We start from the raw sequence: 16,264 nt of genomic DNA on the forward strand, positions 1-16,264 counted from the left end.
GCAAGGGGTCAGATTAGGCCCATGAGACATATATGCCCTCCCACAAATCTAGGTGTGGTAGAAAATAAGTTGGAGAGGATTAATCAGTAGAAGATATAGATAATGATTTTACATGAATAAAAAAGCATAATTTTTAATTGGTCTGGTGACTCAAAACATAGCCCAATGCAAAAATTTGGAAACTGACTTGAAAAGACAACATGCCAAAAAGTAGGGTTTTTTTAAAAAAAATATTTTTTCTCTCAAAATTTAAGAGTGCCTACCTTTGAAGGGTATGGGTGCCATTTCTCTCCTTTGCCTCCATCACCATCCCTCTATGTCAGTCTTGGCACAACTAGAACCAATGCAACATCAATGTTGGTCCAAGCTTTTGTGTAGAAAACAGTGCTGTTTCATGGGTGGAGGCAATGGAAGACAAGGGAACCCAAACCACCACATCTTGGGATGTATGTTTGGGAACTGGAAAAAAATGTCTTTTAGGGTCCTTGGGTCTGAAAAGGGGGAGAATGCTGCAAGGGTCACAGACTAAAACTCGAGAATCCAGTCCTATCTGGAGGCTTTCCTGGCATGACATTGAAATTGAGCTGGAAGAGACTGGTGATCCTAGCATGGCACCAAGAGACGCGGACCTTGCCCCCTCCCAGGCAGCAGCCACAGATCAGGAGGAAGAGACAGAGGCCCTTCATCCTATCATGAGTCATAAATCAGAGCACAGGGGACAAAGGGTCAGGTAGCAGCCCTGCTCCGCTTTAAATATAGGACACTGCGATAATGAGGCCAGCTGGGCCAAATAGCTGCTGACTATAAATTAACTCAACCCAGACCTTCTGTTGCTGCAGACAACAGCTCCAAAGCCTCCATATGACATTGGCTGACATCTCTAGCTTTGTAGATCTCTAACCTTTGGTGTATACTTTTGGACTAATCTCTCTGGCAACTCCCTTCTTAGCTTTCAATTCTGTTCATGATGGCCTCTGACTGCCTGGGGCCACCTCTCTACTTGTAACCCTGTGTAAGCCCTGGAACTGTCATGATTTGCTTCAAACAATTCATTTTGACTGTAGATGTGGTCACACGAGTGCTTTCTAGCCTTAAACAGGAAACCAGGGACAAAATATTGCTCACAAGTTAGTTTTTCCCATCCTTGTTGTGCTTCCTTTCTCTATGATTTGTCAAACTCTGGTTATAGAATTAGGAAGCATATCCAGCTATATTCAGGAGATTTATGGCTGCTTGACTTTGACACATCAGGTGGTGAATTGTTACACAATTCCTGTTCAAACCTTTGCAAGAGGCATTGGATTTTTTCTTCTCTGTTTGCCTTGACATCTGCAAGTAAAGACAATCTCTTTTCAACACCCCCCTATTTTGCTGAGTAATGGCTTTGCATTGGTTGCATCTCCAAGTAGATGACAGGGTTCAATCGAGAAGCTCTCATTAGGACCCATTGGCTTATCCAGGTTTGATTCCACCAAATCAAATTCCACAGGGTGAGCTATGTCAATACAGCTGGTGGGTTCCATCAACATGTACACTCATCCTTCAAACTCCATCAATTGCTTAGGAGGTAAAGTGAAGAATTCAATAATTTCTGATTATATAGCCTCCCGCCCCAAAGCTAACTAGCAAACATTATTCTGTGCATCCAAACTTATATTACTGTTTACACTCACCACGTTGCTTTTGAAATGTAATTTTGTTGTAGACCCATTAGCTAACAAAAACTTGTAGGTAACTATTCAACTGTGTTAAGTTGCTGTGAGTTTTCCAGGCTATATGGCCATGTTCCAGAAGCATTCTCTCCTGATGTTTCACCCACATCTATGGCAGACATCCTCAGAGGTTGTGAGGTCTGTTGGAAACTAGGCAAGTGATGTTTATATATCTGTGGAATGTCCAGGGTGGAGAAAGAACTCTTGATGTAAAGTAACTGCGTTACTTTAACATTTCAGAGGGAATGGAGCTATCCAAGGTGCTGAACCCCATCCTTCCTCTCAATATGTTCACCACCTTGAATATAGCTCACTTACATTTAGATTAAAACCCAAAACAAATTTATTGTCTTACTAACAAGAAAACCACTAACAGCCACAACCAGATTACTCCAAAGACAGTTTTTAGTTTTGTTTTGTTAGGTTTTTTTTTTTTTTGTGCCACTGAAATATAAAGGGCCTCAAGCACCTTTCAGGTCACCTAAAATATGATGCTTGAAACAGCCACCTTGCTCTGCCCAATAGTAGCCCAGCCCTGAGGGTTTCTCAAGGTTGTTTGATGGATGGTAAAAAGTGGATGCTGGCATCGAGAGGATGATCCAGCAAAGCTTGTCTTGCATTCTTACATTCTTGTTGAGGCTGACAAACCACATTCCTACACATTGCACCAAAAGATTAATTGGCAATGTCCCAACTGTTTTTGAAAAAAGAATTGGATGGAGTAAGTTAAAGAACTGCTAATTTGAAAGCTGTTGAAGAGGGTCTAGCTGCAGTTTCTGCATTTGGGAGTGTGGATGGACTCCATGGCCTATGAGGCCCCTTCCAATAAGTACAAATCTATGAGTCTTTCCTATAATCCTATAATTGCTGAAATGCTTTCAAATCTTTGTATTGTCACATTTTCATGATTTCTTTGGTATTTGTGGTCCTAGGGCTGTGAATTGGGGGGGGGGGTGGCGGCACAGGGCAGATGTTCATGTGCGTATTGGAGCATTTCCCCCAGAGAATGAAAAACTATTTAATAGGGCAGCAGTTAGATCAGAAAAATCACAGCATGAAGGGAGAATTGAGACATTGCCCTTCGATTTGCATACAGAGCCCACCTCACAGCTGGATTTCTTAAAAGCTGGATGGACAGTCATGAATGTCTCAACATAAAGTAGAGCTTGAGAGTAGATTAGACTGTATTCCATCAAATAAATATAGTTAATGTGAGGCTGACTGCAGATCTCCTGGTATAATGTCTAGTTTGATTTGTGGCTGCGAAACTCACTAGATGCCTGTGGAACAGTCGCTTCCTACAAACTTAATCAGGTTGCTGGGAGGATAAAAATGAGGCTCACGTTTTCCTCTCTGAATCCTTAGGAAGTGAATATTTAAAGAGAAGAGGGAGGGGGGATAATGCCCATTTTAAAATAGTGTCTGTTTTCTTTCTGGGACTCTTCTTATTCAACAGAGTGGGCCGCAATGATCATCAAATAAATCATCCACCGAGCCTCTGAAATTAATATTTCAGGCTGTGCAAATGAGATGCAAAAGCCTGCAAAGAGAAGCCACGGTGGGAGCGGGAGAATTATTAAATGGAAACAGAGCAAAATGGAATCATTGACTGGGGAGGGGAGGGAGCAAGGTGAACGCAACAGAGCCAATAAATCATCCACTGCTCCTTTTTCCTGCTGCAAATCGGAGCAGCCTTGCAAGCCTGCGTGCCCAATGGAAAATATTAACTACAGAAAAATTGTCACTCTTTTAACCACGACTTTGCCAGGTAGAACTGGGAGAACAATAGAGGAGTGGGAAACCCCTTCCAGATGCTTGGGGGAAGAAATGCTTCCTGACTGGTGTCATGCCTTAGAGACACAGGCGAGCGCATTGTGAAACGTTAGAGAGATCCAGTTACACAAAAGCATGTCTGGTTGAGTTTCACGTCCAGCCCCAGAGCAGGAAAAGGGTTAACCAGAGAGGTTGCATGTTAACAGTGGAGATTATGGAATGTTTATCCAGCGTTCAGATTTCCTGTTTGAGTGTTTGGATTTCCTGAAATCTCTTCTATCAGCCCAAGGGGTGTCCAGTGAGTGGCCTTCTCTTCCCTGCCCCCAACCTAGGAGTTTTTCTGCTCACATGGGTAGACTTTCCTTCCTGCTGCCTTCCTAATTGTATTTGTGTCTCCTCCACACCAGTCAGGACTTTTATGGATGTGAGTCAAAACTTTGAAACTCCAGAAAACATCTGTGGATACCCTGGATTTTGGAATACTTTTTTTCTGTCATTCGAAACAAGCAAGGAAATATAATACAAACGCCCCAGGAATCATCATCAGTGTTGCAGTATGGTTTCTCTCTCTTCCTTTTTTCCAGCTGCCTTGAGGAAGGGAGTTGTAGCATTGGAAACAATGGAATGATGGCCTTCATTTTGGCGGGCATTTCTGGAATGGGAGTTCCAACTGGACAAGTCTTGGTGAGTTATCAAATATTGCTTTGGGGCTGGTTCATCAAAGGAAGATAAAGCTGGCACCAACATTGCCTATACTCCTCAAATAATCTGTTTGTGCTTGCAAATTGGCAGCAATGAAACTGTTTTGCTACACTGATTTATTTGTACATTAACTGCCTGAAATTGCATGCTTTTTATTGTAGGAAACTGGTGTTTCACTCTGCAAATTTGTGCTTGGTCCAATATTTCTGCTTTTAGGAGGAATGGGAGGAATTCCATTAATTTTTCAGAACTGCTTTTGTGAGCATTTTTTTTTAACAGAGCTGGGTTTGCAGAAAAAGCCACATGTACAACCCCATTGCCTCAAGATTGGCAGAAAGCGAGTATTTAAACTGTATGTGTGTTTGCATTCTCCAATTCAACCCACTAGATCATTATGGATGGATGTTATCCGCATTCTTCCAAGGCCTGTTGCGGATCAGCTCCAGTTTAGTTTTAGCACAATGCACATGCCATGTTTCTCTCTGTTGTCTTTTCAAATATTTCTGAGTTAGAGAGAAAACCTGGAGCGAATGCAAGGGGCCAAGAAGGGGTAAGATTCAGCTTTAGACTTTCCTGTTGAGAACTAGACAGCAGGAAAAATGCAAAGGAAAAGACATCATTTTGCTAATCATGCAAACTTTACATCAGACTATTAAAGGGGAGATCTTACATTTTTCATTAAAGTATTATGAAATTAATCAATGAGCAATTTTCACTCACTCAAAAACCAAAAAGAGATTGGTTAAGAGCTGCTCTTAAAATTGGACATCTGCACCAAATGTTAAATATTTTATTCCATGAGGTTTCAAGTTAGGCTGTATGTTTAAAATTATATTTACACTGATTTTTTGGCATTTACATTTTCTGTCATTCACATGCAAAGCTCACAACAGTAAGAAGATAGATCCAACTCAACATTTTCTTCCATTTCCCATCAAGGGGCAATTCCTAACTGCTTTGAGTCTCCTTTAAGGGAGGAAAGTGAGATATTATACTTCTTATTATTATTTGAAACACAACGAGATGAGCCCACAGCAGATACTCTGCTGGCTGTTGAATTGGATCACACATCAGACACTTTCCAAGTGTCTAGGACTGTGTGATGTATCGGTGAATAATATGTGCAACTTCGAGTAGGGTGACCTTTTACATTTGACAGATGGTAATTTTGTCTGAGCTGATTGTTTTTAAGTGCAGGCCAAGGTCTTTAGGCACTGCACCCAGTGTGCCGATCACCACTGGGACCACCTTTACTGGCTTATTATTATTATTATTATTATTATTATTATTATTTTCTGTCTCACTTATGAGATGTGCCATTGCTGAAGTGCATTTAATATGTATCCTCATTCCTTCATTTCATTTTTCTTCTACACAATGGCGTCTATTTCAGCTGACTTTTGCTGGTCAAGACTTAGGCTGAATCTACACTGACCATATAATGCAGTTTCAAGCTGCATTATGTGATCAATATATATAGACCAGGCATGGGCAAGCTTAACTCCCATGGCTAAATGCAATGGAGCCCTGAGAGTTGTAGTTTTACAAGGTCTTTAGCCTTCTCTGCCAAGGGGTGCTGGTGCCTCGCCAAACCTCCACTATTTCATAGTACTGTGGCAGATAATGTAATGTCAAACTGCGTTAATTCTACAGTGTAGATAAGGCATGGGCAAACTTTGTCCCTCCAGGTGTTTTGGACTTCAGTTCCCACAATTCCTAGCCTCAGGCCCTTACCTTTCCCCCCTCAGCCAATTAAGCGAAAAGGAAAGGGCCTGAGGCCAGGAATCGTGAGAAGTGAAGTCCAAAACACCTGGAAGGCCAAAGTTTGCCCATGCCAGATATAGACCATATAGTTCAGTTTAAATGCATTGTACTGCATTATATGGTTTACAGTAACCATATAATGGAGTTCTAGTCTCAGCAAAGTCTGCCAGTAGAATCATTTTGCAGTAGAATCAACTAATTTGTGCTCAGGGAACTTTCAACTATCCCCCCTCCCAAAAAAAGCAAAAACAAAATAGCTCGAATAAACCGGATTGTTTGCTATGGTTTTATATATGCATCCTGGCGGCAAAACAGAGAGGAATGTGGTTTCCAAACTTAAGCTGTTTTCCTTCTTGCAAAATTTGCATCCATGTCAGTCTTGTTGCTAATGTGGAAGCAAGGGCAGTCAGGCTTTTAGGCATGGAAAACTGAAACTCATTTTTGAAATGTGGCCATTGACGCTTGATCCAACACATGGAATTTCACTCATGTGATTAGGTCTACAAACTCTTTAAAATGGATGTTCTTGGTGTGTCAGGATTGCGCTTTGGTCAGTGAGACTCTATGATGCAGTGGGAAATCTTTGATTGGAATCCTTTTCTGCTTAAGCAAATTCTCACAGTAAACCAATTGGACCATTTTGGAGACTGTTCCATTATCTGGTGGAGGCCAAAAGGACATGCTAGACAGAGAAGGATAATCCATTTAATGGGGGGGGGGGTGTGATACTCCCCTTCCCCATTTCCCATATAATAAACGAGGGCTGAGAACGGCGGTCTACAAATGCAGTAAATAAAATAAATAAATAAACAATGACCTGGGAGGGAGAAAATAACAGGAAAACAACTACCCCCCCCCCCCCCGCCGCCCAAAAGAAATGACTATTCTTCTCTCTCTAGCACCCCCTTTTGGCCCCTGCCCAGACAATGAAGTACTACCCATTATTTGATACACGACCTCCATAATTCATCTCTTGTAAAAAATAGACTTTTGTCTGTGGCATATTGCACATCAAAGCCTGGGTGGTTGCTTTGAAAACAGAACTTTTCCATAGTCTCAGCCCATAGATTATCAGCTGATGTTGCATTTCATGTAGAAGTAGTAGTAGTAGTAGTAGTAATATTAAATCAAGATAAAACCAAAATATAAACAAGCAACATCATCAAAATTTCATAATAAAAAAAATCAATAACAAAATAGTATTACAATAAACAAAAAAACACAGACATAGTAAACAGTAAGGCATTATACATCTTACAGCATATAAAGGCCCCTTCTACAGTGCCATATAATCCAGATTATCAAAGATGATAATCCACATTATCTGCTTTGAACTGGATTATATGAGTCTACACTGCCATATAATCCAGTTCAACGCAGGTAATCTGGATTTTATATGGCAGTGTAGAAGGGATCTTAGACTTAATAGTATGGATTTCATGGGAACAAAAACTGCAGCATTAAATTGGTAATTGGGTGAAATGTTCCCATACAAATGTCTTTTTATGCTTCCAGAGTGTTCACTAGACTGGAGCATATGGAAGATGTGCTCCAATGTGGATGCTTATATGGAGTATCAATAAAAATGCATAATACATAACAACTCCAATTCACATAATAGCTCTAAAGGGGTGAAAAACTCTTTTATCTTCATTTAATAGAGGCCAAAACTTATTGAATATGGCAGATCTGTGACTGAATCTCCGGACTCATTACTCTTCTTCTCCAGTCGCCAACATGGTCAAGAACAGGAGTGCCCTTTGTTTGAATTGATAACCCTTTAGACCAGAGGTTCCCTAACTTTGTTCCACCAGACGTTTGGGACTTCATTTCCTAGCATTCCTGACGGTTGGCCAAGCTGACAGGGTCTTTTGGGATGTCCAAAACACTTTTAAGACTCAAGTTGGCATCGCTGGTCTCCTCCTGTTTCATTTTTAACATCTTGCCCAGATGAAGAGGCTAATGGAGTTTCCAAAGCTTAGGCAAGGTAAAGGTTTTCCCCTTGACATTAAGTCCAGTTGTGTCCGACTCTGGGGTTGGTACTCATCTCCGTTTCTAAGCTGAAGAGCCAGTATTGTCCATAAATGCCTCCAAGGTTAAACCCCTGTTCCAGCAGGACTGAAGACCGACAGGTTGCAGGTTCAAATCTGGTGAGAGCGCGGATGCGCTCCCCCCGTCAGCTCCAGCTCCTCATGTGGGGACATGAGAGAAGCCTCCCACAAGGATGGTAACACATTAAAACATCCAGGCATTCCCCGGGCAACATCCTTGCAGGTGGCCAATTCTCTCACACCAGAAGCGACTTGCAGTTTCTCAAGTCGCTCCTGACACGACAAAAAAAAGCCCTCCAAGTTCATGTGTCCAGCATAACTGCATGAAGTGCCATTACCTTCCCACCGGAGCAGTATCTATTGATTTCACATTTTGTATATTTTCGAACTGCTAGGTTGGCAGAAGCTGGGGCTAACAGCAGGAGCTCACCCCACTCCCCAGATTTGAACCAGTGACCTTTTGGTTAGTAAGTTCAGTAGCTCAGTGGTTTAACCCATTGCACCACCAGGGGCTCCTTGCATGGTGTATTTTCTACTTTTTTGGTTAGTCAAAAAAGGTATCACTCCTTTGTGGATTTAGGCATTCCTCACCAATATCGCACATGCTTTTTGCAGGATCTTTAGAAAATTCACAGACAAATAATACCTCTGTGTGTTTCCTTGATTCCTCTGGTTCCCATTGACAGGAACCTCCTTTGAGAAGTAGCAATTGCCTACTGAAAAACCCAGTGAAACCCCACCATCTGTTTTGTAGAACTGTGATTTTCCTGGGAGATCCATTCTTGCCAGTGAGAGAATCTCTGGAGTTCATCTGATGCTTTTTGATCCAAATATCTGGCAAGAGGAACCCTCTTAAAGAAACATTGCCGAGGCCTTCTGGTTTCGATTAGGCTGAATATACTGTGGGAATAGGCTTTCTGGTGGTATTTTGGTATTTCCTCTTTGGGTCACTCCCTATCCTAGCAAAGAGCAGACTTTGCTATTTGATTTGTTGCATGTAAATTCTTTGCCATAAATACAATAACTTTTTCCAGGAAAATTAGATAGCTACAGATGCCTCAATGGAAAGAAGACACATTTCAGGAAACTTTAAAAAATGGTTGTTATTGGGAAGCCTAATGCATTTCACTCTGCATGCACACTTAAACCAGTCTTCAGTAAGCAGCAGCATCTATACTATAGAAGCGGTTTGAACCTACATTTAACTGCTATGGTTCAAAGACATGGAATCACAGGATTTGCAGTTTGGTAAGGCACCAACACCTTTTGGAAGAGGAGGCTGAAGACCTTGTAAATCTACAGTTCCCATAACTTCATAGCTTTGAAGCATGGTAATTAAGGTAGTATCATGCTGATAGCACCAAGAACTTTTGAACCATTTATTTAGTCGAAATCAGATCAAAGTGAAATTTGTCCGATGAATGGCTCATTTGTCCAACAAATAGCTCAAGAGGTCCAGGTATGCTCTGCAAGATGAAAACATTCCTTGTATAGGCCAGTGGTTTCCAACCTTTTTTTGACCAGGGACCACTTTGACCAGGGACCATTTGACTAGGAACCACTTTGACCAGGGACCACTTTGACCAGGAACCACTTTGACCAGGGACCACTTTGACCAGGAACCACTTTGACCAGGGACCACTTTGACCAGGGACCACTTTGACCAGGAACCACTTTGACCAGGGACCACTTTGACCAGGAACCACTTAACCAGGGACTCCTTGAGCAGGGACCACTTTGACCAGGGACTACTTGATCAGGAACCACTTTGATCAGGGACCACTTTGACCAGGGACCACTTTGACCAGGGACCACTCTCTAACATTAGTACCAACAGGGTTTCGGACCAGTTTTTGGTCAACTTTAGATCCGGTTTGGGTGCTGATTCAGAAAATTGCATTGGATAGACCATATCACATCTGGATACAGAACATATGCCATAGTCAGCGACAGGGAAGGAGTATCAGGCGGCATGAAAGGAGCGGTAATAAAATAAATAAAGAGGAAGGAGGCTTACAGACCAGATTTTCATCCTTGAAGCCCACTCGTGGTCTATGGCCCACAGGTTAAGAACCACTGGTATAGACAAAGGTTCAACTCAGCCCTTTGCTTGACGTTGTCCTACAGTCGTCCCTCCACATTTGCAGTTCTGATTTTTGCAAATTTGATTATTCAGGGGATTGATTTAAAATGTTATCGCTAGGAATCTCTGGGTCCACCAGTGTGACTCTGGCCCCTTCCACACATCTAAAATCCACATTGAATTGGATGATATAGCAGTGTGGACTCAGATAACCTAATTCAAAGCAGATATTGTGGATTATCTGCCTTGATATTCTGGGTTATATGGCTGTGTGGAAGGGCCCAGGCATGGCATCCCTGCCTACCTGTCTAGTGTGAGGGACTGATGTTTCTTTGCTATCTATCCATTAATCTGTAGATGTCTGGAGTGGAGGTCTCTCTTATCATCTGTGTCATATGTTCCATAGTTGATGGTGGTTGGTGGTGGTAGACCTGGCAGTTGGTGATGGAAGGGTTAATGTCAGCCTTGGTTCTAAAGGGCGGAGTAGTTTGTAAGTAACAGTTTACAGGTAAAAGCAATTAAGGGTGGAGGTGTGCAGGAGATGGGTTGCAGCTGGGTGTTACTGGATTTAAGGAGCTAACCTTGGGATTGATCTTTGGGAGAAAAGTATTTTTTGCATTTTGGTGGTTTTTTCCCCCAGGTCTGTTGGATTTTTCGGTGTCCTGACCTGTCTCCTGTAATCTTGGAATCCTGGAACCTTGAATCTTTGGACTGGCTTTTGACTACAGTATAGATTCTTGATCCCTGGACTTTGTTTATTGAACTCTCAGCATTTGACCATTGGACTGGACCCTTTTGACTACGATGTTATTTTTGCTATCAGTTTTTGTTTATTTTGTAGCTGTGTGCTATCTTTGTGTTTTATATTTTGGACTATATAAACAGCCAGCAAGTAAGTGCTGTTTTAATTAAACTGTTTGATAAAACTGGGAGTTTGATTCATCTCTACCTAAATAAAGTAGAGCTCTGGCAACGTGACAATCTGGTGGATTTGGCTCTCAAGTAATGTTCAATGGTATAGTCCAAACAGTCAGAGGGCCCTTGCACACAGCCCTATGTCCTAGAATATCAAGGCAGAAAATCCCACATTATCTGAGTGTGGATTCAGATAACCCAGTTCTAAGCAGATATTACCTTGATATTCTGGGATATAAAGCTGTGTGGCTCAGTGTTCACACCAACACTCTCAATAAGCATTCTTAAGTCTTGGAATCACAATGTTTTTAAAAGTGAAAATGAGCAGGCTGTCTATTTTTTTGATATTTTATTAAGATGGACTAAAGATTTCTATAAATGACATCTCTCTAAGGGCTGTATAAAATCCACATTGAATTGGATGATATGGCAGATATTCTGGGCTATATGGCTGTGTGGAAGGGCTCTAAGGCTGCTTCTACATTGCTATATAATCCAGATTATCAAAGCAGATAATCTACATTATCTACTTTGAATTGGATGAGTCTATACTGCCATATAATCCAGTTCAAAGCAGATTTTATATGACACTGTACAAGGGGCCCTACTCAGCACTTTTTTGTCCCATTCTGCTGTGTATGAAAGACGTTGGAGCTGAAGAGTTTCCCAGTTAGGGCAGAAGCATCAGCTCAAGTAAGCGAGGGGATTGCCATCAGAGAAACTCCAGGGAAGTGTGCCTTGTATGAGATGCATATCTCAATTACATTTCCTTTTAATAATTGAATGGGTCAGCAGGTGTCCTGCTTATCCCCGCCAAAAGCCAGTAACCCAATCCGTACCCAAGCCTTCTGTGAAGGGGAGCAGGCACCCCACTCCAACAGAGCATCCATAGAAAGCACATGTTCAATAACCGCTAACCAAGTGGCTTGTCATGAGATGATGGAGTTGAGGGTTAATTTTGTCCTCAGTGATGTCGGTAGGAAGTTATTTAGATTAATATCCACATTCAGGACAAGGGAAACCAAACAGTCAATCATCCAGCATGAGCTCATGCCTTTCAACATTTCACCAAGGAAAGCTGGGACACATTTGGTCAATAAGAGAGTGCAGTCAAGTTGGAAAATACTATTTATGAGGAAGAACACAGAAATTGGAGGGGCTGCAGAAATTTGGAAGGGCACCTCCTCATCTCCTTGCTCTTGAGTTGACTGTAAACTATTTTTGCACTTTGAACTAAGGGTACATCTACATCAGGTGTGGGCAAACTTTGGCCCTCCAGGTGTTCTGGACTTCAACTCTCACAATTCCTAACAGCTGGTAGGCTGTTAGGAATTGTGGGAGTTGAAGTCCAAACACCTGGAGGTCCAAAGTTTGCCCATGCCTGGTCTACATTGTAGAATTAATGCATTTGATACCACTTTAACTGTCATGACTCAATGCAATGGAAATATAGGAGCTGTAGTTTGGTAAGGTACTGGAGCTATTTGGCCCTTTCTACATTGCCATATACAATCCAGATTATCTGCTTTGAACTGGAGTATATGGCAGAGTAGACTCAAATAATCCAGTTCAAAGCGGATAACATGGATTATCTTCTTTGATAATCTGGATTATGTGGCAGTGTAGAAGGAGCCTTTGTTAGAGAAAGCTAAAGACTTTCAAGACTACAACTCCCAAGGTTTCATAGCATTGAGCCCTCTGGTGTCAAAAATGGTGTCAAAATGCAGTAATTCAGGACTGTGGCGCAGCTGGCTGGGAGTCAGCTGCATTAAGATCACTACTGACCCAAAGGTCATGAGTTCAAAACCAGCCCAGGTTGGAGTGAGCTTCCAACCAATTTGTGTAGCTTGCTGTAGACCTTTGCAGCCTGAAAGACAGTTGCATCTTTCAAGTAGGAAATTTAGGTACCGCTTATGTTGGGAGGCTAATTTATGATGCCATAAAAATCTCCAGCAAGCATGCAAAGAATGAGGAAGTACTTCATCAGTGTCACAAATGGCCGGTGAAGCGACAGCTCCCCTGGTGGCCCAGAATACCCTCATGAAAAAGCTGGAATGTTAAATAGCCTCTGCGTGTCTGTCTATATATGTTGTGTGTTTATGGCATTGAATGTTTGCCATGTATATGTACATTGTCATCCGCCCCGAGTCCCCGGCGGGGTGAGAAGGGCGGAATATAAATACTGTAAATAAATAAATAAATAAATAAATTTTGTTGAAGCACCCTCAGCTTGTACCCACTTTAAGTTCAAGGTAAATCAGAACTGTTCCTGCCAAATATGGAGGCTTGTAGAGTATGTGAACCATACATAAGGAGGTCCTGCATTCAAATGGAGCCCCTGAAAGGTTGGCTTTACCATTTGGAAGAGTGAAGGAACTGCCTCAGGTAGCAAATCCTTAGAGGCTGCAGTAGCTGGACCCCAGCTGTTCCCCTAATTCCTCTTTGGCTGCAGGACAGAGCTATATGTAATCTATCAAGTTCCCTTTAAACTATTTAAAATATGCTAACAATACAAAAGGGCTTCAATTTGGGGAAAATATTCAACACTTCTCCAAAGAAATATGAAACAACGGGTAGGATATCCAATGATCTAATACTATGAAATGGGAGCAGGGTTTTTGTTTTTCAAATGAGCAGCTTTGGATTTCCCAAAAAGTAGGAATGGAAGGAGATGCCAAGAAAGACGTAGCTTTTGCATATCACACAGATGTTGCCAAGGGTGGGAAATTGCAACCTTTGAAGAAGGAAATTCATGGGCTGATTTGAACCCAGTTTGGATTGTGTTAATGATCCCAGAAACTAAAAGACTGGATTATCATTTGAGCCATTGTGGAATTTACAACAAGAAGTACCAGAGTGAAAAGAAGTGACGGAACGGCAGCTGGTTAGTGTTGGGCTCAGCTCCCATGTAACAACATCCACATGGCTTTAAAAAAAATCTGAGTAGTTTTGAGACAAACCAGAATGGGAGATCTGTGACGTCTAAAACTTGAACTTCCAAATAGTCTATCAAAACTTGAACTTCCAGACAGCAATATGGATGCTCTATATCAAACAAAAACTAAACATGTCCACAGGACATATTTTAATGATATCAACTGGCCATGGAATCTATGTGAAGCTTCCATATGCTAAGACAGGAGATCTTGGAATACCAGGACCTTCGTTTACATAGAGACTGAGATGATTGTCTTTGCAGTGTTCTGCTTGTAAGCTTCCAGACCAGGTACACTTGACTCTCAAGACCTCACAGTGGTTCTCAACCTGGGGTCCCCAGATGTTTTTGGCCCACAACTCCCAGAAGTCCCATCCAGTTTAGGATTTCTGGGAGTTGAAGGCCAAAAACATCTGGGGACCGCAGGTTGAGAACCACTGCCTCAGAGCAATGCAGATATCTCTCCAGAAACCTCAGTGCCAACAACATACTCATCTCCCACACTAAATGTAGCCTCTAAATCAGTGGTTCCCAACCTTTGATTTCGTTTGGAACCAAATCCCATCCATCTTACTGTTAGGAATTGTGGGAGCTGAAGCCCAAAACAACTGAAGTGCCAAAGGTTAGGCACTACTACTCTAAATGGCCAATCAAATCCCCTGAGAACCCTGGTTGGTTATTTTCCCCATCCTGCCTCCCAAGGTATTTTAGTTGGAAAGGGTCAGGCAGGATGGTTCTGACTGTAAGTAAACATGTGGTCCATGGCTTGGACTTTGACCAGCTCTGTCTGGACCACAAAAGAGTGAAGAATGTTAGATTAGATCAGTGGTTCTCAACCTTCCTTGATTTCATGAAATAGGCCAATGCCCCTTAAACAATAGCATTATCTGTGTGTACTTAAATAGCATTAAAAATATTCACTGCCATTTTTCTTTCTCTTTAGTTGATGCAGGATTAAAAAACTAGTTAAATATTAGATTAATCATTTTTGAAGGTTGACTGAAAAGTTGACTCCCCAAGATGGAAAGTTAGATCAGCTTTTGTAGCACAATAACTATACTACTATGATACAGAAATTAATTTTGTTTTTCCTTCTTCAGCCCAGTAAAGACATGAGAGGGTGGATAATTCCTTCACATGGTTTAGCCACTAGGTGGCAGTGGACCTCTCTAATTATGGATCTTCTATGGGGAGTCAGGCCTTTCCTGTGTTTTATTTTTTTAGGTAGAGACAATGAAGTTCTTCTCTAACCCTCAAACAAGAGCCTGCAGATGTGTTGGACTTTGGACTACATCTTCCATAATTGCCAACCAGCATGGCCATGAAGTATGATGTACATTTGCAGCACAATGCATCTGATAGGCATCAGGTTATTGAGGGTTGCTATAAGACTTTCATGATAGTAATGATGGCTCTTGCCTTCCATTGGGCAGTCAATCTGCATTTGGTTTTAGTCCAAACTTTAATAGAGCTTTCCAGGGTGATAATGGTGTTCTGCACCATGAATGAAACCTTTAGAATTGAGACTAAAGCAGCCATGGGCAAACTTCGGCCTTCCAGGTGTTTTGGACTTCAACTCCCCCAATTCCTTGCAGCCTATTGGTTATTAGGAATTGTGGGAGTTGAAACCCAAAACTCCTTGATGGTCAAAGTTTACCCATACCTGGACTAAAGTGTAGAGTAGGTTCATTGCCACCATAATATGGAATCTAGCAGTCACCACTACAAGAGAGCGCAGAAGAGTGTTGGCTTGCTTTTTGGCAGATCTTTGTTTATAAAGCATAGTATGAGGATATGTTCCTGAACTTATCCCAGAAACAGGAAAAACATGGAAAAGAGTAAAACGTACTGAAATTAATCAAGTTCACACAAATATAACATGGAGGTATGCTGGAAGAACAAGCAAATTTGCCTTGCAGGAGATTGCAATGTCCTCCAATGCAACTTAATTGTAACTCCCAGGAGAAGCATACTAAAGAATTGCCTGGAGGATCTAGAGAGGACATACTTTTTTGGATGTGGGTAGGTGAAACCATGGATATAGGTCCCATGAGTAAAAGGGTTACACTGTATTTATTTTCCCATCTGAAATGGTCCCTCAACACAATTTCAAACACAAGAATGAAAAAAACAGTAATACGGATCATTCTAATACTATTAAATCAGCTTAATGATTTGGGGGGCAGAGGTTACGTCCCCCCAAACTCTCCAAATGAATTCATTCATTTTAAAAAGAACAGGAGGAGAGAAAATGTGATAGAGACATCCAATCTTGAGATATGGGGGAACATATTCTCCATGTTTTTTGAAATATCAGAGCCAGTCATAG

General features: G+C 41.6%; 1 protein-coding gene across 2 annotated transcripts in view; it reads left to right on the forward strand.

Annotated features, from left to right (window-relative positions):
* The first annotated feature begins 3,635 nt into the window (after positions 1-3,635).
* ASAP1 (ArfGAP with SH3 domain, ankyrin repeat and PH domain 1) overlaps positions 3,636-16,264 on the forward strand; it is a 178,994-nt gene continuing 166,365 nt past the window's right edge. For both annotated transcript variants that reach the window (XM_060775871.2, XM_060775877.2), the window contains exon 1: positions 3,636-4,169. The gene's annotated coding sequence lies outside the window, so the exon portion shown is untranslated. The remainder of the gene's footprint in view (positions 4,170-16,264) is intronic.

This window comes from Anolis sagrei, chromosome 4, assembly GCF_037176765.1.
Source record: "Anolis sagrei isolate rAnoSag1 chromosome 4, rAnoSag1.mat, whole genome shotgun sequence".
Taxonomy (NCBI): Eukaryota; Metazoa; Chordata; class Lepidosauria; order Squamata; family Dactyloidae; genus Anolis; species Anolis sagrei.